The sequence below is a fragment of the Nerophis lumbriciformis genome, linkage group LG09, assembly GCF_033978685.3.
Source record: "Nerophis lumbriciformis linkage group LG09, RoL_Nlum_v2.1, whole genome shotgun sequence".
Classification (NCBI taxonomy): Eukaryota; Metazoa; Chordata; class Actinopteri; order Syngnathiformes; family Syngnathidae; genus Nerophis; species Nerophis lumbriciformis.
Window position 1 is genome coordinate 1,415,751 of NC_084556.2, and position 14,610 is coordinate 1,430,360.

General features: G+C 42.3%; 1 protein-coding gene across 7 annotated transcripts in view; it reads left to right on the forward strand.

Annotated features, from left to right (window-relative positions):
• ncam1a (neural cell adhesion molecule 1a) overlaps nucleotides 1-14,610 on the forward strand; it is a 658,018-nt gene that overhangs the window by 80,433 nt on the left and 562,975 nt on the right. The gene's annotated exons all lie outside the window — the stretch shown is intronic.

A 14,610-nucleotide genomic window follows, 5' to 3' on the forward strand; every position in this document is an offset into this window, starting at 1 on the left:
GCGAAACAAGTTTTGTTGCTCCTGTTCCGTCCGCATCGAGCGTGGACACGCGGCGCTCGCCGTCAACGTCACCTGACAGTCCCGTCAGCGTGTGTCAATTCCGGGGGCTTTATCCAGGGGAGGAAATATTATCCGTAGTACGATAAGCTTAACCCACCAGTCAAAATAAAAATTCTAGCGGGTCATTTAAGGTGCCATTTTAAGCCCCCGCTGACCTCGCTCTCTCTTTCTGGAATGTTCCATGACTCATCTTCCCCGGTATTCCGCTGGCACGGCTCTCACCCCCCACAGAGACCCTGATGCTGATTTGTCACGGGGTGTGATGTGAGAAGCCGGCCAGTTTTTCTCTAGGAATCCAATCGATTTCGTACTATTATTTTGTCATGCTCCCCCTAGTGGACAGAAATATTTTTTATAGTATAATTCAAATTCCGTATTTTCCGGACTATAAGGCGCTCTTCAAAGCCTTTCATTTTCTCAAAAATCGACAATGCGTCTCATAACCCGATGCGCCTAATGCACGGAATTATTCTGGTTGTGGATACCGACCTCGAAGCTATTTTATTTGGTACATGGTGTAGTGATAAGTGTGACCAGTAGATGGCAGTCACACATAAGAGATATGTGTAGACTGCAGGAGGACGCTTACAAACAACACCACAACCTAATATGTTCCATTGAGAATTTAGAATATTACACAAATCTGTCAAAATGTTTTAGTACGACTTTGGTAAGCTATGAAGCCGCACCGCTTGATGGATTGTCAACATACGAGTATTATTTTGGTGTGTGTATAAGGACCGCAAAATGGCACCCATTAGCAGACATATTATCTGACATTTTTTTTTTGCAATATTATGCAAAAGCAACGTTTCTTACCTTCTGGTACCTGCTGACGTGTACTTGGGATCTGCATAAGTCCTGAAAATTTGCGCCCGTCTGCCATTGTAGTCCGTGCTGACGCCGTAGTCAGCAAAAGTCTTATTTTTCTCGACCTTCTTGTTACGGGACATTCATCCTCCGCAGTTGCCATTTCTAATATAAAGTAGTGTAAAGTTCTTACTTGTATCTCGCTATGGAAGCGTTAAAAATGACCGGTGTAGTGGGTTTACGTTATTCACCCATGGAACACTTAAAAAAAAACACTGTCAGTAACGACAGATTGTCGCTACATCTGTAAGTGCAAGTTAGAACTTTACTGTGCAAAGTGAAAGCCATTTATCAACAACACCCAGAAATACTGCTGGCTTCGCTAGGCCCGAGCTCATCTAAGATGGACTGATGGAAAGTGGAAAAGTGTTCTGTGGTCTGACGAGCTCCACATATCAAATTATTTTTGGAAACTGTGGACGTCGTGTCCTCTGGAACAAAGAGGAAAAGAACCATCCGGACTGTTATAGGCGTAAAGTTCAAAAGCCAGCATCTGTGATGGTATGGGGGTGTATTAGTTACTTACACATCTGTGAAGGCACCATTAAAGGGGAACATTATCACAATTTCAGAAGGGTTAAAACCATTAAAAATCAGTTCCCAGTGGCTTATTTATTTTTCGGAGTTTTTTTCAAAATTTGACCCATCACGCAATATCCCTAAAAAAAGCTTCAAAGTGCCTGATTTTAACCATCGTTATAAACACCCGTCCATTTTCCTGTGACGTCACATAGTGATGCCAACACAAACAAACATGGCGGAAAGAACAGCAAGCTATAGCGACATTAGCTCGGATTCAGACTCGGATTTCAGCGGCTTAAGCGATTCAACAGATTACGAATGTATTGAAACGGATGGTTGTAGTGTGGAGGCAGGTAGCGAAAACCAAATTGAAGAAGAAACTGAAGCTATTGAGCCATATCGGTTTGAACCGTATGCAAGCGAAACCGACAAAAACGACACGACAGCCAGCGACACGGGAGAAAGCGAGGACGAATTCGGCGATCGCCTTCTAACCAAAGATTGGTATGTGTTTGTTTGGCATTAAAGGAAACTAACAACTATGAACTAGGTTTACAGCATATGAAATACATTTGGCAACAACATGCACTTTGAGAGTGCAGACAGCCCAATTTTCATCAATTAATATATTCTGTAGACATACCCTCATCCGCGCTCTTTTCCTGAAAGCTGATCTGTCCAGTTTTGGAGTTGATGTCAGCAGGCCAGGGAAGCTAGGGTCGATAGGGGGTTTAGCTCGCTCGTCTGCGGGAACAAACTGCCGCTATTGCTTGTCGTGCTAGCGAGGTCCTTTGTCCCTGAATTGCTCAAACACTCCGGCAGATTCAACGGGGGTCTGGCGGCAGATTTCTTTGACTTTATCGTTGGAAATGCATCTGCTTTGAGTGTCGCAGGATATCCACACATTCTTGCCATCTCTGTCCTAGCATAGCTTTCGTTGGTAAAGTGTGCGGAACGAACGTCCAATTTCTTGCCACTTTCGCATCTTTGGGCCACTGGTGCAACTTGAATCCGTCCCTGTTGGTGTTGTTACACCCTCCGACAACACACCGACGAGGCATGATGTCTCCAAGGTACGGAAAACAGTCGAAAAAACGGAAAATAACAGAGCTGATTTGACTCGGTGTTTGAGAAAGTGGCGGATTGCTTCCCGATGTGACGTCATCGCTCCGAGAGCGAATAATAGACAGGCGTTTAATTCGCCAAAATTCACCCATTTTGAGTTCGGAAATCGGTAAAAAAATATATGGTCTTTTTTCTGCAACATCAAGGTATATATTGACGCTTACATAGGTCTGGTGATAATGTTCCCCTTTAATGCTGAAAGGTACATACAGGTTTTGAAGCAACATATGTTGCCGTCCAAGCAACATTATCATGGACGCCCCTGCTTATTTCAGCAAGACAATGCCAAGCCACGTGCTACAACAGCGTGGCTTTGTAGTAAAAGAGTGCGGGTACTAGACTGGCCTGCCTGTAGTCCAGACCTGTCTCCCATTGAAAATGTGTGGCGCATTATGAAGCCTAAAAAACCACATCGGAGACCCCCGGACTGTTGAACAACTTAAGCTGTACATCAAGCAAGAAAATTGGTCTCTTCAGTTCCCAAACGTTTACTGAGTGTTGTTAAAAGGAAAGGCCATGTAACACAGTGGTAAAAATGCCCCGGTGCCAACTTTTTTGCAATGTGTTGCTGCCATAAAATTCTAAGTTAATGATTATTTGCACATAGTTTCTCAGTTCGAACATGAATTATCTTGTCTTTGCAGTCAGGATTTGCAAATCATTGTATTCTGTTTTATTTTTACGATTTACACAACGTGCCAACTTCACTGGTTTTGGGTTTTGCAGATCAAGCCGGCACATTTTGAGCAAAGCGCAGCCTTACTTTTCCATCAGGCATGCTTGCCTTGCAGACCAAATTCGGTACGTACTTCTAAAAGTACCGTTTTCCGTACGCACCTGTAAAATCCCGCAGTCTGTTCTGATTCGTTGACAAGTGACTTATCCAAATTTGCTGAAACGCGGATTTCATGGTTCCACATTGTCCGCTCCCTGTATGATCAGTGTCAGAGCTTGGTTCGCATTGCTGGCAGTAAGTCGGACACGTTTCCGGTGAGGGTTGGACTCCGCCAAGGCTGCCCTTTGTCACCCATTCTGTTCATAACTTTTATGGACAGAATTTCTAGGCGCAGTCAAGGCGTTGAGGGGATCTGGTTTGGTGGCTGCAGGATTAGGTCTCTGCTTTTTGCAGATGATTTGGTCCTGATGGCTTCATCTGGCCAGGATCTTCAGCTCTCACTGGATCGGTTCGCAGCCGAGTGTGAAGCGACTGGGATGAGAATCAGCACCTCCAAGTCCGAGTCCATGGTTCTCGCCCGGAAAAGGGTGGAGTGCCATCTCCGGGTTGGGGAGGAGATCTTGCCCCAAGTGGAGGAGTTCAAGTACCTCGGAGTCTTGTTCACGAGTGAGGGAAGAGTGGATCGTGAGATCGACAGGCGGATCGGTGCGCCGTCTTCAGTAATGCGGACGCTGTATCGATCCGTTGTGGTGAAGAAGGAGCTGAGCCGGAAGGCAAAGCTCTCAATTTACCGGTCGATCTACGTTCCCATCCTCACCTATGGTCATGAGCTTTGGGTTATGACCGAAAGGACAAGATCACGGGTACAAGCGGCCGAAATGAGTTTCCTCCGCCGGGTGGCGGGGCTCTCCCTTAGAGATAGGGTGAGAAGCTCTGTCATTCGGGGGGAGCTCAAAGTAAAACCGCTGCTCCTCCACATTGAGAGGAGCCAGATGAGGTGGTTCGGGCATCTGGTCAGGATGCCACCCGAGCGCCTCCCTAAGGAGGTGTTTAGGGCACGTCCGACCGGTAGGAGGCCACGAGGAAGACCCAGGACACGTTGGGAAGACTATGTCTCCCGGCTGGCCTGGGAACGCCTCGGGGTCCCCCGGGAGGAGCTGGACGAAGTGGCTGGGGAGAGGGAAGTCTGGGCTTCCCTGCTTAGGCTGCTGCCCCCGCGACCCGACCTCGGATAAGCGGAAGAAGATGGATGGATGGATGGATGGATGGCACATTGTACCTTGACAGTTGAAGACCCAGTAGAAGATGAGTGCCAAGAACCTTGTCAGGCCATTATGAGAGTTAGTGCTGCATTGGAGGCGATAAGGCTAAGTGAAACACGATGAGCTGCCTGTTTGCATCAACACATTGCTGTGCCGCGCTCGTCTCCACGCGGCGAGAAGATGCATTTAATCATCATTAGGTGCCAGAGATTGTTACAGTTTGTGCACTCGACCGTGAACGGAGCAACGGCGTCAACTTTGGAGGCTTTGAGACAAATGAGTTGACTTTGTGAATCATCGTCGTCAACGTTACTCCCGGCCTGTCGGTGTCACGGTGAACTAATCAGCATCTTTTGGGAGCTGGCACCTGATGACTGGCTGTCACAAATGGATGTCAAGAAGATGGTTGGTACTGTCCTGATTGACTTTAGTGCGGCATTCCATGTCATAGATCACAACATAATGATCTCCAAACTGAGAAAATATGGTTTTAATAGTATGTCACTTTCTTGGATGTTGAGCTATCTATCAGCAAGATCACAGAGAGTGTGTTTTAATGGTGGCCTATCTGAACGCAAGTACAATTACTGCGGCGTGCCTCAAGGAAGCTGCTTAGGTCCTTTACTTTTTATTATTTTTACTAATGATCTTCCCTGTGTTACAACAAACACCAATATGGTTATGTATGCAGATGTACAGTACTGCCTCTACCTTAAATGACCTAGAAAACAACTTAAATCAGGACCTGGAGAGAGTGTCCCGCTGGGTAAATGACAGAGGTGGGACCAAGTCATTGTTTTGCAAGTCACAAGTAAGTCTCAAGTCTTTGCCCTCAAGTCCGAGTCAAGTCCCGAGTCAAGACAGGCAAGCCCCGAGTCAAGTCCAAAGTCAAGACTGGAAAGTCTCAAGTCAAGTCCTAAGTCCTGCATTTTGAGTTTCGAGTCCTTTCAAGTCCTTTTAACCACAGACTAATATATTAACACAGATTGTGTATGCTTTTCAAACGCTGTATTTATTTATTAAAACAAGTGCATTTTAAATTGCAGGAAAGAAAATTGTGCTGACATTGCACTTTATAATAGCACTATTAACCAGTCATTTTAAACATTAACTCATTCCTTTACAGAACAAACACATTGAAAAATAAAGTGCAAATGTACTTATTTGTACAAAAGTGTTAACATTGAAAAAACATGACATATACGTGAACATAACAAAAAAGTTGTACTTTTTATATGTCAGGGCCCTATGCTGCATTGCATTTGCAAAAGACCAAATTAGCCAAGAGTCTGTCAGTCATTTGTGCACGATGGGGGCGTAGTATGATGCCACCATGGCTGAAAACTCGCTCCACTGGAGCACTGGAGGCAGGCACTGCCAAGACTCTCATGTTCAATGCCCAGAACAAAAGGGGAGAGAGAGTTGTTTTGGGTTGGTGCACTACTTGTAAGTGTATCTTGTGTTTTTTATGTTGATTTAATTAAAAAAAAAGAAAAAAAAAAATTATTTCTTGTGCGGCCCGATACCAATCGATCCACGGACCAGTACCGGGCCGCGGCCCGGTGGTTGGGGACCCCTGAGGTAAACAACCAACAGTATGTCAGAAAGCTAGCTAAAACGGTACACATATTCATAATATAGTATACATTTTAACTGACCTTTATTTTACTATTTTTGTCTTTTTTTAGGTGGCTAAAATACGCGGTGCTGCTGACCGCCGTCTAACGTTACGTGTGATATATTGACTAACGTAACCCTGCTTAAAAAAATCACTGAACAAAAAGTATGAATAAGGTAGTGAACTGCAACAGATTCCCGTGTTTGCAATAACGTTATAACGTTAGCAGTGAGTTTACAGCCTCACTGATTTAACTACACAGCAAATAAAAGTCACGTTACTTAGCCAATAAACGTTATCTTACATTCAAAACTTACCGTTCTTTGTGCAACTTCAAATGCCGGACGAAGTTGGAAGTTGTTGCCTCTCCATCAGTAATTTTCGAACCGCATGTGTTGCATACTGCAAACCGTTTTGTGTTGACCACCTCGTAATTTTTATACCCAAACAAAATTATTTTAGGTATCATTTTTTGTTCACTGGCGTGTGGTTTGGACATGTCTTCTTCGTTGGTTGTCCTGCAATTTGATTGGATGAATGCTGTGTGATGAAAACAAAGTAGATCTAATTTGATTGGCTGTTGTACTGAGAGCACACCAGCTGACACACGCAACGCTGATAGACAAGTACACAATGAAAAATACGGAGCGCTCCCGAATAACTTTTTCATCTTTGGGTTTTGGGGAAAGTAGCAAGTCATGTCAAGTCATGTCAATTCAAAAGGCTCAAGTCCAAGTGAAGTCACAAGTCATTGATGTTAAAGTCTAAGTCGAGTTGCAAGTCTTTTTACATTTTGTCAAGTCGAGTCTAAAGTCATCAAATTCATGACTCGAGTCTGACTCGAGTCCAAGTCATGTGACTCGAGTCCACACCTCTGGTAAATGATAGTAAACTTGTTGTGAATATTGACAAAACAAAAAGCATTCTTTTTGGATCCAGGCATATGCTTGTTGATGACCCACAGCTTCATATTTTAATGTCAGACATACGTATTGAGCAGGTCAAAAAAGCAAAATTGCTTGGTGTGCTATTAGACAGTCAACTGTCATGGTCCCATCATATTAATGGTATTTCAATGAAAATGGGAAGAGGTTTAGCCATGGTCAGGAGGTGCTCCACCTTCTTGACATCCTCAACAATGGCTCAAGTCATACAGTCCTTGCTTTTCTGTCATCTTCATTACTGTCCTATAATATGGTCCGCTACGACTAAGTCTGACCTGAACAAACTGCAACTTGTTCAGAACAGAGCGGCTAGACTGCTACTTAAATGTTCTTTGCACACTAATATTTCATTTATGCATTCACGCCTGTCCTGGTTGTCTGTTGAACAAAAGATGCATTGTAGTCTCATTATGTTCTTTAGAACTATCATTTTAGATCAATCACCAGATGACTTTTACAAACAGTTTTTAAAATCAACTAACACACATATTCATGACACTAGGAATGCCAGCAATGGCTATTTGGCACTTCCTGCTCCCAGGACCAATCTCCTCAAACATACAGTCATGTATAGATGGCAACCCATTCTAGAATGATGTACATCTCACATTAATCTCTCACAAAGTAAACTGTCATTCAAGACAGCTTTGAAGATACACCTATTGCAGCTGCCCACATGACGAGAATTTTTAATACTGGTTTTAACTAGCTTTTTATCTTATGTTGTATTTTTCCATTGTATAATGTCTGTTATTGCATGTATTCTTTGCATTTTTATTTTGTATGCTCCTATATGGACCCCAGGAAGACTAGCAGTCGCCTTGGCGTCAGCTAATGGGGATCCATTCAATAAACAATAAACAACACAACGTTCTCAGGACGTTTTTTTTTTATTTTTATTAATGGATCGGAACGCTACCAAGGCCGACCGAAAGGTAGAAAAAAAATCTTTTCGTCTCCCTCAATTGTTTGTGCCACTTTTGAGAGAAGACGGTAGCTTTTAAAATATTAGTAAGCTTTTAAAGTCCTGACGTCCTGAAAGGAAAAAATATATATTTTTTAGTGAATGTGCAATGCCAATGTTTTACTTCATTTATGACAGGCCTGGGCAGTGTTGGTGCTAGGAATCTTCAAAATGGGGTCCCAGGCAATGTTCCCTCTAATTTTTCATGAGTGTGAGCAAACGCAAAAACTCTTTGAGCATTGAGTGGAGCCCATGTGAGCAACATCAGACGTGCACACTGTGGCTACACCAGCAGCACACCTGTTCCAAACCTGACTACCGTAAATAACAAGTTCAATCTCCATCCATCCATCCATTTTCTACCGCTTGTCCCCTTCGGAGTCGCGGGGGGTGCTGGAGCCTATCTAAGCTGCATTCGGGCGGAAGGCGGGGTACACCCTGGACAAGTCCCCACCTCATCGCAGGGCCAACATAGATAGACAGACAACATTCTCTTATTATTATAATCAAATGACAGCAGTCATTTCCATTTCTAATATAAGTGTTTAGGCCCACTTACAATGACAATAACAAAAAATATTGTTTTTCATGAACTGTGTACTTGTATTGTTTGTCTGGGTGGAGGTCCTGCTTTGGAAATAATGTGTACCCCTTTCAGACATTGCATTTAGTTCCCCTTAAAACATTCACATGTTGCACAATGAGATGTAAGCAGGGGATCATGTGTACCTTCCTGCAACTTCCTGTTCGTAAAAAATATATTTTTATTAGTATTTATTTAATACATACTTGCCAACCCTCCCGGATATTCCGGGAGACTCCCGAAATTCAGCGCCTCTCCCGAAAACCTCCCGGGACAAATTTTCTCCCGAAAATCTCCCGAAATTCAGGCGGAGCTGGAGGCCACTTCCCCTCCAGCTCCATGCGGACCTGAGTCCGCTTTCCCACAATATAAAGAACGTCTACAGTAAAGCAGTCCGTCTGCCGTAAACAGCAATGTTGTGACACTCTTAAACAGGACAATACTGCCATCTAGTGCATTTGATGAAAGCACTTTTGTGCGTGCCACACAGCAATGCATCATCAGAGAGGGTGTTCAGCATGGTTAGAAAGATAGTGACAGAGAATAGAACAAGGATGGACAATTCAACCCTTAACTCAACAATGAGTAGATGAGTGTTATGTGTGTGTATATGTGTAAATAAATGAACACTGAAATTCAAGTATTTCTTTTATATATATATATATATATATATATATATATATATATATATATATATATATATATATATATATATATATATATATAGCTAGAATTCACTGAAAGTCAATTATTTCTTTTATATATATATATATATATATATATATATATATATATATATATATATATATATAGCTAGAATTCCCTGAAAGTCAATTATTTCTTATATATATATATATATATATATATATATATATATGTCTTAATAAGGTTATCCAAAAAATAGTGCTCGATACCGTAGTAGAGCGCAATATATGTATGTGTGGGAAAAAAAATCACAAGACTATTTCATCTCTACAGGCCTGTTTCATGAGGGGGGGTACCCTCAATCATCAGGAGATTTTAATGGGAGCATTCGCATACCATGGTTTATATAGGGCACAGAGTGGGTGGGTACAGGCTGGCGTAGGGGCGTGGTGATTGGCTCATGTGTTACCTAGGAGGTGTTTCCGTCTATGGCGGCATGCTGTTACAATTTCGCTGCGCTTGTTGAGGGATGACAGGTCTGGACGGTAAATAATAAACAGTTTTTCTTTCAAGCATAGGTTGCATCTTTTATTACCACTATTGTAAGGTGTGCTGGATGCAAGAATTTGCCATGTTATTGAATATTCAACATTATTGTCTTTGAGGTCCCAAATGTGTTTGCTGAGTTCTGTGGTATTTCGCAGGTTTTGGTTCCTGAAAGAAGCCTTGTGATTGTTCCATCTGGTTTTGAATTCTCCCTCGGTTAATCCTACATCCGACACATATGTAGGATTAACCGAGGGAGAATTCAAAACCAGATGGAACAATCACAAGGCTTCTTTCAGGAACCAAAACCTGCGAAATACCACAGAACTCAGCAAACACATTTGGGACCTCAAAGACAATAATGTTGAATATTCAATAACATGGCAAATTCTTGCATCCAGCACACCTTACAATAGTGGTAATAAAAGATGCAACCTATGCTTGAAAGAGAAACTGTTTATTATTTACCGTCCAGACCTGTCATCCCTCAACAAGCGCAGTGAAATTGTAACAGCATGCCGCCATAGACGGAAACACCTACTAGGTAACACATGAGCCAATCACCACGCCCCTACGCCAGGCTGTACCCACCCACTCTGTGCCCTATATAAACCATGGTAAGCGAATGCTCCCATTAAAATCTCCTGATGATTGAGGGTACCCCCCCTCATGAAACAGGCCTGTAGAGATGAAATAGTCTTGTGATTTTTTTCCCACACATACATATATATATATATATATATATATATATATATATATATATATATATGAAATACTTGGTGAATTCTAGCTGTAAATATACTCCTCCCCTCTTAACCACGCCCCCAACCACTCCCCCCACACCCACCCCCCACCCCCCACCTCCTGAAATTGGAGGTCTCAAGGTTGGCAAGTGTGATTTAATATACTAACAGCATTTCATGATTACATTTTTTAAATTAAGATTCCTAATAAATGACACTAGAATAAGCACACATTTGATTGCTAAATCGTAGTGTAACGACCTGGAATTACACTTTATGTGTGGTGTTGGAGTTAATAATACCTGAGATTTATATAGCGCTTTTCTAAGTACCCAAAGTCACTTTACATGTAGAACCCATCATTTATTCACATCTGGTGGTGGTAAGCTACTTTCATAGCCACAGCTGCCCTGGGGTAGACTGACGGAAGCGTGGCTGCAATTTGCGCCAACGGCCCCTCCGACTACCACCTATCATTCATCATTCAATTCACCGGTGTGAGTGGCACCGGGGGCAAAGGGTGAAGTGTCCCGCCCAAGGACACAACGGCAGCGATTTTTGGATGATAAGAGGTACGGTGCGAACCTGCAACCCTCAGGTTTCTGGCACGGTTGCTCTACCCAGTACGCCATGCCGCCCCCGAGTTGTCCGACTTTTTGTGTGGCTGTAAACGCATCACTGGCTAAGTGCCATACGTGCATGTGTTGGCGCAAGTGAGAAAGAGCGAGCGGCTGCTGTTGATATAACAAAGTTGACTTTGGTCTGGTTTGTACTGCAGAAAATGACCAGTTTTGCTAGATATAATTTTTTTTACTAATGTTTTGGTGATGTGTTTATGGCCGACAATAAAGAGTTTTGCTCAGTAAAGTGATCGATGGAATTCTCGACAGACGTTACAATATTTGAACAATGATGACGAAAACGGTTTTCTCTGCCTTGTCCGTGTGTCGAAAATTGTTATGCGCTGATTTTTTAATTTGATTTTGTGCGTGGCATAGATTTGCCGTGCGCAGAGGACGCTTGAGCAGTGCGCAATTGCACAGGCGCGCACCTTAGAGGGAACATTGGTCCCAGGGACCCCCATCAAGTACCGTATTTTTCGGACTATAAGTGGCAGTTTTTTTCATAGTTTGGCCGGGGGTGCGACTTATACTCAGGAGCGACTTATGCGTGAAATTATTAACACATTACCGTAAAATATCAAATAATATTATTGATCTCATTCACGTAAGAGACTAGACGTATAAGATTTCATGGGATTTAGCGATTAGGAGTGACAGATTGTTTGGTAAACGTATAGCATGTTCTATATGTTATAGTTATTTGAATGACTCTTACCATAATATGTTACGTTAACATACCAGTTGGTTATTTATGCCTCATATAACGTACACTTATTCAGCCTGTTGTTCACTATTCTTTATTTATTTTAAATTGCCTTTGAAATGTCTATTCTTGGTGTTGGCTTTTATCAAATACATTTCCCCCAAAAATGCGACTTATACTCCAGTGCGACTTATATATGTATTTTTCCTTCTTTATTATGCATTTTCGGCCGGTGCAACTTATACTCCAGTGCGACTTATACTCCGAAAAATACTGTAATAATAATAATAATAGATTTTTTTTTTATAAAAAAGCACTTTACATTGAGTAAACAACCTCAAAGTGCTACAGTGTATTAAAAAAATAATAAAATAAAATAAAAAGATAATAAAAAAAATTAAAAATACAACAGCCAAATAGCTAAAAGTAGTAGGCATATATCTTAAAAAAAAAAAAAAGGCTTTTTTAAAAAGAAGGGTTTTTAAGCCTTTTTTAAAAGCATCCACAGTCTGTGGCACCCTCAGGTGGTCAGGGAGAGCGTTCCACAGACTGGGAGCGGCGGAGCAGAAAGCCCGGTCTCCCATTGTTCGTAGCTTTGTCCTCGGAGGTTGGAGGAGGTTAGCCTGTCCGGAGCGGAGGTGTCGTGTGGAGGATTTGGGGGTGAGTAGTTCTTTGAGGTAGAGGGGGGGCATTTCCATGGAGGCACTGGTCCTAAAGTCATAAAAATGGGGTCCCGCAGTACATTTTTGGGGTCCCACTTTTTTGTAAGCGTTTTGAAAACAAATGATACATGTATGCATTATCCTGTTATATCTCACATTCTATATTGTGTTTTGGAAAATAGGTTGTCATAAACGTTACTTAATTCATAAAAAGAAACAACACAAGAGAAATGCAGTGTTTGTGATCGATAACATTTTCGCCGAATCAAAATTTTAAGAAACTGTACCAAGAAGTGCATTACTTTAAAGTCGACCAATAATAAATCATTAGTATTTTGACTTGGCGAATATACCGTATTTTCCGGACCATAGGGTGCACCGGATTATAAGGCGCACCGCCGATGAATGGTCTATTTAAAAAAAAAACTTTTTTCATATATAAGGCGCACCGGATTATAAGGTGCATTAAAGGAGTCATATTATTATTATTGTTTTTTCTAAATGTAAAACACTTCCTTGTGGTCTACATAACATGTAATGGTGGTTCTTTGGTCAAAATGTTGCATAGATGATGTTTTACAGATCATCTTCAAGCCGCTTTCTGACAGTTGCTTCCGGATGCGTCGTTTTGTGGGCGGTCTTATTCACGTGGCTCACCTTCGGCAGCGTCTTCTCTCCGTCATCTTTGTTGTAGCGGTGTAGCGTGCAAGGACAGGAGTGGAAGAAGTGTCAAAAGACGGCGCTAACTGTTTTAATGACATTCAGACTTTACTTAAATCAATAACGGAGCAGCATCTCCTCATCCGGAAACAACAACACCGGAAAAGTGTCCCGACCGGAACTCTAATAACTGAAGTTCCTTGGGTGAATAATGTAAACTCACTACACCGGTATGTTTTAGCGCTTTCATGGCGAGTTTACTGACAGATATAAGTAAGAGCTTCGACTTTATATTAGAAATGGAAACAGCGGAAGATGAATGTCCCATAACAAGAAGATAGAGAAAAAGAAGAAGCTTATCGACTACGGTGTCGGCACGGACTACAAAGGCAGACGCGCACAAGTTTTCAGGACTTATGCAGATCCCAAATACAGATCAGCAGGTACCAGAAGGTAAGAAAAGTTGCTTTTTGTGAGTGTTGATGACACAGCTTTGCATCAGTTGATATTCTAGTTTCAAGCATGTTTTTACTCAATATAAGTCATCAAATCTCAGCAACAAGCTGTAATATCTTTCTGAGATCATTTAGGACCAAAACACTTAAAACAAGTAAAACACTCTAACATAAAATCTGCTTAGTGAGACAGAAAATAAGCAAATATCACCCTTATTTGAGATATTTAATCTTACTTAGATTTCAGTTTTTGCAGTGTACCGTGGTACTTTATTAGTACCGTACAACCCCACTACCTCTGAGACTTGGTAAACAAATAGTCAAGAACTGATCGTCAAATTGGCGAAAAAGAAAGATTCACGTTGCCGATATTTTTCGTTCGACTATTTAAAGTTTCCCGTGGGGTCTCCACGTGGTAATTGAGTGGATCATAGGCTGGAATATGTTCATATCTGCCATTTCAACGTGGTGGGAAGATAGTCTCTCCGGCGCAAACAGGGGTCATTATTTTTGATGAAGTGAGACCCTAATGAAAAGGAGACTGAGAATGGATTCATTCGAACGGAGCGAGCGGCGCTGAGGATCCTTTTGTCGCTTGGCGGCGGCCAAATTAGCATACGTGAGTATTGAATATTAACCTGCCGTACGCTGCTCGGGGCACGGGTCGCCAATTACCGACGGTTCCCACGGCAACGCTGTCGTTGTGGTCCCGACGCTACATTACCTGACCTGTCGCGTCCGAGCTGATATCGGACATTAAACAGTGGAGCTTTTTTAATTAGACGAGTTTAGCCGAGTGTGGATGGGAGCCAGTAGCTACGGGGGGGGGGGTTGGGTTTTTAATAAAGAGCATTTCAAATTTTGTCGAGAGACGCGTCCATATTTGATGAAAAGGCTGCGTCTGCTTAGTGGCACTTTGATATCAACGCTTTGCTGTCCCGCCGGGTGC